Source organism: Eupeodes corollae, chromosome 3 (assembly GCF_945859685.1).
Source record: "Eupeodes corollae chromosome 3, idEupCoro1.1, whole genome shotgun sequence".
NCBI classification, from domain to species: Eukaryota; Metazoa; Arthropoda; class Insecta; order Diptera; family Syrphidae; genus Eupeodes; species Eupeodes corollae.
Window position 1 is genome coordinate 123,038,869 of NC_079149.1, and position 11,915 is coordinate 123,050,783.

An 11,915-nucleotide genomic window follows, 5' to 3' on the forward strand; every position below is an offset into this window, starting at 1 on the left:
ACATTACCACTCAATTGCTTTCTTAGTCCAAAGAAACAGCGGTTAGCAAGAGTTATTCTGCGTTTGATCTCAGCGCTGGTGTTGTTTTCTGCGTGTACAGCGGAGCCTAGGTAGACGAAGTCCTTGACTACCTCAAAGTTACGTCTGTCGATTGTGACGTTTTGACCAAAACGTCGGTGTTGTATGTCCTTTCTAGACGACAGCATGTACTTTGTTTTGCCCTCATTAACCGTTAAACCCATTTTTGCCGCCTCTGCCTCAATACTCACAAAAGCCCCATTGACATCACGCTGAGTTCTTCCGATTATGTCAATGTCATCAGCATATGCCAGTAATTGGACAGACTTTTGAAAGATAGTGCCTCTATTGTTGACGTGTGAGCTCTGCACTATTCTTTCAAGCACGATGTTAAAAAAATCGCATGACAGCGCATCACCTTGTCTAAAACCTTTTTTGACATCAAAAGGTTCTGTTAAGTTGTTTCCAACCTTTATGGAGCAACGTGAATTCTCCATGGTCATCCTGCACAAACGGACGAGTTTGGCAGGGATGCCAAAACTAGACATGTCCCTGTAGATGCTGTCATATGCGGCCTTGAAATCGATGAAAAGATGGTGGGTGTCGATTTGGTGCTCTTGAGTTTTTTCCAGGATCTGCCGTATTGTGAATATTTGATCAACTGTGGACTTTCCGGGTCTAAAACCACACCGATAAGGACCTATCAGGTTGTTGACGATGGGCTTTAGACGTTCACATATTATTGCAGAGAAGATTTTATAGGCGATGTTAAGTAGACTTATTCCTCTATAGTTGGTGCAGTTTAGAGGGTCTCCTTTTTTCAGGATCGGGCAAACAATACTGAGGTTCCATTCATCGGGCATGTTTTCTTCCGACCATATCTTACAGATAAGTTGGTGCATGCTCCTAACCAACTTATCTCCAGCTGCTTTAAAGAGCTCGGCATTCAAGCCATCTGCTCCAGCGGCTTTATTAGACTTCAACTTAGATATGGCAATCTTTACTTCGTCTAAGTCGGGAGGACGGGATTGTTGGCTTTCGTCGTCTATATTGAATGGATCATCCTGCCTGACAGCGAAATTCAGTTCTTCATCGCCGTTATACAGTCTGCAGAAGTGGTCCTTCCATATCCTCAGCATTGACTGCGGTTCCACTATGATGTTTCCACTTTCGTCTTTGCAGCCTTCGGTTCTAGGTTTATGTACCTGTGAATTTCGTTTCACCTGTTCATAAAACTTTCGAACCTCATTCCTGCTTTTATACCTCTCAACATCTTCGACCGCACGCTTCTCATGCCCTCTTTTTTTCCTTCTGAAAAGTCGGCGTTCCTCTCGCCTCTTCTGCTCATAGAGCTCACGAGCAGCTCTCGTCCTTTTATGCAGCGCCACTTTGCATGCCTGTTGTTTGGCTGCATTTGCCTGCCGACATTCCTCATCAAACCAGGGGTTCCTTGTTGGTGGCTGTTTGAAACCCAGCACATCAGAGGCGGCTTCTCTGATTGCATCTTGGCAATGTTGCCACTGGTTTTCGATACATTGTGTTGGCGGCAGAGAACTTCGAGAGAGGTTACTTGTCACTCGGTCGGAAAAGGATTTGGCGATCTCTGGCGATTGTAGCCGTTCGACGTTGTATCTTCTCCCAGCACCTCCCTGTTTTGCCTTGGGTCTGGAAATCCGAAGTGCTACCTTGGCTACAACGAGGTAGTGGTCCGAGTCGATGTTAGCTCCTCGGAAAGTTCGTACATCCATAATGCTGGCAGCGTGTCTGGCGTCGATCGCAATATGGTCAATCTGGTTGACGGTAGATTGATCTGGAGAAGTCCAAGTTCCTTTGTGGATGTTGAGGTGTGGAAAACGCGTACTGGCTACCATGACGTTTCGCCCCGCAGCAAAATCTATGAGCCTGAATCCATTGTCGGAAGTGTTGTCGTGCAGGCTGTTCTTCCCGATTATTCCACCAAAGATGTCTTCCCTTCCTAGCTTATCATTAAAATCGCCCAGGACTATTTTAATATCGTAGCTAGGGCACTGCTCATATGTTTTGTCTAAGAGCTCGAAGAACATATCTTTGGTGTTGTCGTCTTTCTCTTCTGTGGGGGCGTGCGCGCATATCAGGCTAATGTTGCCGAATTTAGCCTTGATGCGTATGGTCATGAGGCGCTCATTGATGCACCTATAGCTCAAGACTTCTTGCCTAAGTCTGGCTCCAATGACGAATCCGCATCCAAATAAGCGCTGTTGGTTTTCGTGGTAGCAGTCACCATAGTAAATATCGCAGTTTTTCATCCTATTTTTGCCCGGCCCATCCCATCGTATTTCCTGGATGGCGGTGATATCTGCGTTATATCGTTCTAGGGCCTCCGCTAATTCTTCGGCCGCACGTGGTCTGTTAAGGGACCTAACATTCCACGTGCATATCCGAAGTTCGTTGTCCTTTATTCGTTTGCGTTGGTTGTCAACAGTAAATCCGTCCGTATCCGAGGCTTGTTGGTGCTTCGCAACTTTGAAAGCTTTTACGTGGCCAGGAAGTCACCCCGACGCACAACTCCCAACCTGGAGGGCCAGATCCTAAGTATAACTCCAAGGATGTGGAGCCGGATAAATCCGCTCCTTACAGGCCTGGGCTCCGAATAAGTCGAAGAAGCCCTATAAGGTGTTCACTAAGTAGTTCAACCTTACTGGAACTGTAGACGCCACCGTTGATTCCATCTCGGGAATTCCTCCGCTGCCGTCTGGATAAGGAGAGGTGCCTTAGTGGAAACATCTCTCCCCACCTCTCTCGTTTGCTGCCCCCAACAACTTTCCACTGGGGTTGGAACCCAATCTCCAGTTGAGGTACTAGGCACCCGATGTTCACCACGTGGAGGTGAGAGTAGGAGTTGATAGACAGAGGTTGGCTTTAAGAAAAACCTGTGGACGCTTGTGTCCTCTTGAATGCACATGTCTACCATTTGAACAACAAGGGAATATCTACCTTTTATAAATTTAAATCTGAATTTAACACATTAATTGTTTTTGATAATATTGTCTTGAACCTGTTTTAAAAGAAAGCTAAAATTTATAATAAGAATTACAATGTTATCTGAGTTTCCACGTTTATTAGTTTTTAAACAGAGAAGTCTTCACAATTTCAATTAAATAGTAAAGATGTGTTTGCTATTTGAAATTAAATTGGAATCCAATAATTTTTTTTCTAAAAACAAAGTTTTTGGAAATTTTCTTGAAATCTTTAATCAAGTACTGTAAAAAATTGCAAGTAACACATTAAATTCGGTCAAACTTTCATTCACGAGCACTTTCTTAGTTTCTATATCGTTACCTGAGTTATATCTTGTTAAATAGACCATTTTTGACGAAATTGAAAAAAAAATGCACCTTTTATAATATTTCGGGGGGTCTCTTTCAATTTACGGACACCGTTTTGTTCTATCTCGTTTAGTTTTCAAATTATGGAGAATTGTTTTGTTCAATAAAACACTTTTCTGACCATGTTGAGTATCATTTCTGTTCAATAAACCACTATTCATTCTTTTGTATCATATTGAACAATTCATAGTCTTTAAAATCATATCTTCTTATTTCTTTCTTGTTCAATATCTACAATTTATGGATTTTTTGTTCAATATCAACATATACTTCATTTATTTCTATTTTGTTCAATGTTCAAATTACAAAAAGAACAAAAAGATATGAATTTGGTTATACATATAAGAACAAAATTTCTATTTTGTTCAACATCATACGAGATCACAATTGTTGCACTTAATTTGGGTATTAAAAGACGATGAGAAAGGCCAATTTTATTCAAAATTCGTGCAAAGACTTCAACCAAAAAGAAAAAAAGCAGTAGTGGTATCTGGGAAAAGGTTTACATTTAGAAGAACGGCTCCTCTACTACCACAAAGAGTAAACCTCTCGACTCATCAACACCGTGAGTCGGAGGTAGTAGGGGGTGCCAGGTCATTCTAGCACCAAAGCCAAGAATCCTAAAGAAGGTCCTGGGGGAGATGGACGCCCCAAAGTGCTAAACACCAGCACTTCTCTTGACTCTCGTAAGGCAAATATGTCCTTCGATGGCGTTCTGGAGGACAAAATGGTATTCGCGATTATCGACAGAAGCGACGTAGATGTCACGATCTCTGCCGAGGATTGAATATTGGTCAAAGACAGCTGGCCTTCAGTCTTGTAGAGATCATGTCTGACAATCCGGGACCAACGCCTATCACAAAAGATGGCGGTTGGCATCAGGGACACATCAAGTTGATGGTCTGTGATGATCGGAGGTCGTGTGAACTACTGACGCTGTCGGTTGGCCGACTTGTGCTAAGCTGAAAGATCTTTTAGAAACAAAAATAATTATTTTGTTGGTCCGATGCTTGCATTCCGCAAAATAAGAACAAAATGGTATCCTTAGCCATTCTTAAATTTATGGAATGTAATACCAGTAATGAGACAATTACACACAAGTATTCTGAACCAGACTATTCGAAAAGTGCAGGAAGTGGATGCTGTGCCCAGTGGAATCAAACAACTTAGAACTTGGAAGTTTACAGCCCCTTTTCTTTGATAAGGATTCTGAACGGAATGAAATACAGCAAAATTAAGATTGCTCAGCTTAAGAAAGAAGATTTTTCGAATTTTATTTAAACTAGTCTGGATCTTAAAATGGTACCTTTCAAAGATTGCAGACAAATCGAATATAGAAGCAATGACCTTCTTTCCTTGTATTATAAGACAAAACAGAGTGAGAAATTCCAAACGGCTAGAATTGCTAAAAATATGAGAAGTATAATATCCTTCCTACTGTCGTACAAAGTGTTTTCAACATAAAGCTAACCAAGGAAAAGAAAAAAGACATTCAAGCAATGTTACCGTTCATGCCTAACATTCAAGATCAACGTTTTTACGAAAACATTATGAAATGTAATTATTAACCCTGGATAATAGATCCAAATCTAACCTTAAGTCAACATTTGTAGAAAAAAAACACAAATTTAACCTCTAAAAGCTTAATAGCTCCTCAAGCAAAATTAAAAATGAACTTATGTAAACATTTAGAAGTGAAATGTATGTTTTATTTCTACGGTCGTTTTTGTTAAAGTCGACTTTAACTAGATTCGGATCTCTTAATCAGGGACATTGAGGTGTATTATTTATTTTTATATTATCGCCTTAAGCTAATAATAATTTTTATATTTAAAACGAAACAAAATACTGTGAAAGAACAAACTGGGAAAAATGAATTAAAGACTGTTTCTTAATTTTATTGATATTATTTTAAAAAGTTAAATATAAATTATATTTTTTGTTTTATAAATACAATGAAGTTATGTTTCTATTAAGTTTTTTCAACGCTTTGTTGAGAAAAAATCTTTAAGTTGCGATATGGGGTTTTTCTAAAACGTACATATTTTTTTAAAATAATACAAATATACCAAGATATTTAAAATTTTGTTGTCTCCTTTCAAACTATCCTTCAGAGAACCTAATGAAATCTGATTTGAATCATGAAATTTTTATTATTCAATTTTATACAAAATACCTCTGGTTTACTATAATATCTTTGTTAATTTCTGTCTTGTTCAATATTTTTTATAATTTATCAACTTATCTTCACTCCATATAAGTTTGGTCAATATCCAAAATGACCTCTGTTTGGATTTTCATTTATCATTATTTCATAACAGAACAAAAAAGAAATTTGTGAATTTTTTTTAAACAAAATTGTTAAGGCTTTTGAAAAATGGACATAGAACAAGATAGAACTCAGGTGACGATATATAACCCGCCATTAAAATTGAAACATTTTTATTAGTTCTTATGATATTTATTTCTGTTTTAATATTAAATGGCTTTTTTATATCAAATATGACATGAGCAAAATGAAGAAAGAGATTTTTAACAAAGCTTTAGGAACTTTAAAATCGATCTAACACGCTTTTGTTAGTCTTTACTTTCCATCAAGTTGCCATTTAAAGTGGGAAATTTCTATAAAATCTTATAATACTTACATGCACATTTCTTATTTGAGGTTTTATATTATTTTTGTTTTAATTAAATGAGCAAATAAGTTTCTTCCAAGATTCAGAAAAAGTTTGTTGAAAGGGAAATTTCAACAAAACTTTTGGGATTTTTTTTTAATTTCCATGCCAAATACTGATTACTAAGAAATGGTTTCATACCAAAGCTGTGTGTTATGTTCGAATGTTGTTTGCAAAATGTATATAAAATCTACGATAAATATTTTATGTTGCTTTTAAGTTATCGGCATGAAAGTAGGTAGGTATAGCCATACAGCTTTAAAATGCATCATTATGAAGATACATTAGATGGGGGCCAACCTAAGGCGGGTGGGTTATTATCTTATATAATATGCGGTTGATGTTATGTTGCGTTTTGAATTGGGAAATATTTGTGTTCTTTTTTATGTTTGATTAACTTTTCTTAGGTTGATTTATATACCTTACAACAATATTATTAATTTTATTATAATAGAAATTAGATTAGTTGATAATCAAAATTAAAATTTTGTCACGCGATTAAAATGAGTTTTATTTATTTTTTATTGTGTCTTCTTTTTGTTATTGTGGATTTTTATTTGTATCTTAAATGAGATGAGATTAGTGATGTTGATGTTTGATGTAGAAAAGTTTGATGATATGCGATACCTTAAAGCAAAGTGGAATATAATTTTAATTTATTTAGTATTATGTTTCTTATGGGAGAGTTTTGTATAAGAAGAAGTCAACATCTGTGGTAATAATAATTATACTTATATTATTCTATGCATTTTTATGGGAATTTTGTGTAAAAAAGGATGAAACTTTTTGACTCATATACTTGAAGAAAAAGAATAAATTAAGTATGGTAACAAATTAATATATGCGTGCGAATTTTGAAGTGACTTACTTTTTAGAGAAATATTTTTTTATAATTATTACGTAGGTAGATTTATTTATGGATACGACTTTGTGTAACATAATATATGTATTAAACATAATCAAAATGATATAATATTATGCTATGTTAATTATGATTTTCAGGCCTAGTTTATGACTATACTTGGGAAGTAAATATTGTACCTATAAAACATAATACAAATAGTTTTTAACTAAGAAATTTAATTTTGAACAGCCCAACACTTGGAAAAATGTCAGTTTAAAATTTGTTATTTTTGAGCATTTGTGATAAATAAACTATAAGACTAATCATAATGCACTGAAATTGTTAGAATTTACTATGTCATGGAAAGGATATGGTGCGGAGTCCACAGACGTGGTCAATATAATGACGTCTTCTACTCGTTACAATGAAATAAACATGATTGCACTTAAAATACCGTTTTTGTATTAACAACATTAAAAACAATTTTGGAACACAGAAAGGAGATAGAGAATGAATAAAGAGAAGCCTTAAAGGTCAGATTAAAAGTAAACTATTATTCACTTTTAATCTGACTCTAAAAAACAAGTTGTCTTTACGTCAATTTCCAAGAGGATTTTTTTTTTTTCATGTTTCAGCCATTTTAAGTCATCCTTCAGATATTCGAACTCCTTCTCAGTCGGCCTCAGCCATCTTCATTCATACTCAGTCATCCTCAGACATCCTCAGTCATTCTCAGTCATCCTCAGTTATTCTCAGACATCCTCAGTCATCCGTTGTCATCCTTAGACACACTCAGCCATCCTCAGTCATCTTTAGCCATCCTCACTCATCCTCGCTCATCTTTACTCATCCTCACTTATTCTTACTCATCCTCACCCATCCACACTCACCCTCACTCATCGTTACTCATCGTCACTCATCATCATTCATAATCAATCATCCTCACTCATCCTCACTCATCCTTCATCATCCTCACTCATCCTCCATCATCCTCACTCATCCTCTTCCTCACTCATCCTCACTCATCCTCACTCATTCTCGCTCATCCTCACTCATCTTCACTCACCCTCACTCATCCTCACTCATCCTCACTCATCCTCACTCATCCTTACTCATCCTCACTCATCCTCACTTATCCTCACTCATTCTTAATTATCCTTACTCATTCTCATTTATTTTCACGCGCATTGTTTTAAAAGTACACCTTAAATTTTTAAGGAGTAGTTAACATCGGTTTATTTTAAGAGTAATTATATTGAAAATTGGGATCTAAACTATTCTAACTTCTGACATAAAGTTATGTTATTCAGTATGTTCCTGCAGATGACCTTAGATAAAAGTTCAAACTAATTCTCCTCTTTTCAATGCTCTTAACCTTAGCTCCAAGACGTAGACCCCTGATTTTCGTGATAAAAATTCAAATAGCAAACCGCGCATCTAATTTGTATAACATGAAACAGACAGACAGACAGAAAAAACAATTGAACATTCAACAAACTTGATTCGCTTGATTTGATGTCACTTTCATGACCTGTGCTCCTGTGCGTCTTTTTGTTTTATGTTATTTTTTCTTTAATATTCGCATTTTATGCATTTTTATTCAAATTTAACTAAAAAATGTATCTTTCATCTATAAAATCTTGTATCTATTGCCCGTGAAGTTTATGCTGTTGAAGGAAAGTAAAAGTTAAAACTTCGAAAAGCAGCAATATGGCTGATAGGTTGGTAAGGTAGCTCCTCTTATATTGGTACTTATACAAGCACATTGAGGTTTTCTAAAGAAAAATATCTTTAAGCCCAGTGAGTAGGTAGGTAAGGTACATTATGCGATATCTTTAAGATAAAAAACAAAAAAACGTGATTTCACTTCTTATATTTTTTGTATTTGTGCTGTTGGCTTGTTCATCAAGAGTTTCAAGATAGGTAACTAACTTGCATCGTCACCGTACGATGACCGTGAATTATTATTTCTTCTTTTTTTAATAACTACTTTGACTTTGAGATACAATTATACCTAACTACTCCATGAAGGAGAAGGAGATATTTAACATCCGAAAGAAATAGACAATAGCAATCTAACAATTATTATTATTAACTGAAAAGGGAGACAATGGGTGTGTATATCTATGGACTGTGTACAAAACAGCAAAAAGAAGTCTTTTTTTGTAATGACGTTTGTCATTGAAGATAAGATTTGATAATTTTTTGACAATTTAGCAGAGTGAATGTTCACAGTCTAGTCAGGGTGTAAAGTCATAGTCAATGGCAAAGCAAACCCGAATTTGCCATTAAGTTTTGGGAGAATTATTTACAAAAAACCTTTAAAAATGCCATTGGAATACGAGAAACTAGAAATAATGTGAAAGAGGATAGAAAATAGTCTCGAAAAATTGATTGATTTATAACTCCTTTTACCATGATACAAACCTTTTTCAAGTTAAGCAAAATAATACAAAATTGTATCAGCTGTCAGACATGAAACTGGAAAAATTGTGACATAAGAATGGAAAAGTCATTCTTTTTATCATTGATTTAATATAAAACAAAATGCCGGCATTGGAACAAACGTCACAATTGCTGTCAATTTATAAAGAGACCCAAAGTCTAATTTTTTTTCTCAAATTACATTAATAGCAACTTTTATGTACCGGATATGACAAATAGAAAAGAAAATGTTAACACTTTATAATTACTGTGAAGTCTTACCTTACAGTCCTTTATGTTGCCTGGGAAGAATTATTAGTCAGCTGTCAAACACATGTCACTATTAGATCTTGTATATTTGGCCAGTTTATATTCTTCAGAACTTATAGATTTCCGTATTCTTAGAAATATAAACATTTCTAATTTGTTAGAACAGAATTTGTATGAAGAATTATCTATCGCGCAATTCAAAAAGAGTAAATGAAATGCAAAGATAATTTAAATGCTCTGTCAATCCTTCTGAAAAGTACCTCAAAAATCGTAGAAATATAAACTTATCAATTATGTTTTCGATTGATCACCCATAATTGTTCTAGTTGCCACAAAATGACAGTTATTCTTCTAGGCAGATGCATACCAAAATACATTTCTGTTGGAATCTCTCATATAGAAAAATAATAATGTTGTCCTTTTTAATGACATCTAACAAATGTCAATATGACAATGACACTGGCTCTTGTACTGTCAGTGTCAATTGACTAATCAACATTTCTGTATCATGCAGTTATTTATATTGACTTATGGGCTTATTGAAAATGCGTTTTGAAGGATGACAAAATTATGAATATTTATGACAATTATGATAACAAAATTTCAATTTTCAATTAAATTACATTATTAGGCATATTAAATAACCTTCATTATTCAAATTAACCTAGAACTAATTGTTAAGCAATTTATTTTTTAAAGTGAATCGATCGTTGTAGAGCTATAAATAAATTCTTAATTCTCACCAGATGCATAATACTTTCAATTTTTATTTTTAAATGCACATACAGTAGATCGTATTATGGTATACTTGTTTTTAAGGTTAGACAATCACTTTTTGAAGATGTTTCTTAACAAAACTTATAGAAGAAAATGATCAACAATAATAACTAATAATAACTAAACTCGTATAAGTGTGGCATCATCATATAATGTGTAAATTTATCCCATCAGCCAAGAGCAGTCAACCTCGGACCAAGCATAGATTAAATGATCGACCTAGTTTAAGCTTCAGTGATATGCACTTCTGTCAGATACATAAATAGTAAATGTAATCAGATGTTTTTATTTTATTTTCATTTTTCAATTTCATTTATGTGAATGCATCATCAAGTAAATAACATTTCTATGCACATCGTTAAAATTAAAATTGATTAATTTGTTGTATAACGTAATAAAAATAATTTTTTTTTGTATTTTTATTTTTGTGAAAATTCATTGAAAATTTTACAAGCAAATAAGGTATAGGTAGAAAGAAAACATTTCAATAGCTTCTTCGTTAGTAACATTATAGACTTCCTATAACTTCCTTACATCTTTCATGAAGATCACATTAACAGGGACGTATTTTAAATTCCGCTTAAAAGGGAATCCATTTTTAGTATTTATTTTGAGTTACTCATAAAGATTTCATTACAGCGAATGAGGTTTACTTGACTTTAAAAAATCTATTTTATGGTCACCTTTTAATGCCCGAAGCAGAGTTTCAAGGATAATTCATGTGATCCCTTTAAATTTGATAAATTAACGTGACTTTAATATTTAATCTTGCTTAAAAAAGCTCATCACATATATCCAAACAACAAAATCGACCCATAATACATTTTCTGTCATTTTCAACTTAACTCTCCATTCAGTAGCAGATCCAGTTGAACCAACTTCGACCCAAAGTTCTGTTCAGCATTTCATAATCTTGGGATATTTATGAAAACAGATTAATGATTAGTTCTGTTATTGCTGCTTAGTATCATTTTCGAAGGAGGACGTTTAAATAATGCCACCACATTGTCTTAAATTTCCAACAATTTAAATTTTGTACGTATCTTCCATATTTTTTTTATGTTACACTTAACAAAAATCAACACAAAATGGCTGCCATGAACTTTCAAACATTTATTTGCCATTGAGGTGGCCATACATACGGCTTTTTTTTAGTTCAAAGCAGAAATTGTGTTTATATTTTCAGAGCCTTAAATGTACATATGTTTCTTTGTAAGTTCTCAAAAATGTCTCTTTCTCAGAGAATGTCTTATGGACGAAGAATAACATGGCTGAGCAGGCCGAATTGAATTTTCAACACAAGCATCAGAGTCCTCATCCTCAATTCTTCACAAAATAAATTGAATGCTTGTTTAATTACACTATATTTTTCCATTCTAGTTTAAGTTTTTAATTTTATTTCTTGTTTCTGTAGAAGAAAATGACAAGTAAATTGATATATGTCAAATAGTAACAGCTAAGTGTTTAGTTGTATTTAAAAAAATAGTTATGATTGGTCAGAACATATTTTTACAAAGGACCTAAGAGCACGCTCTATATATG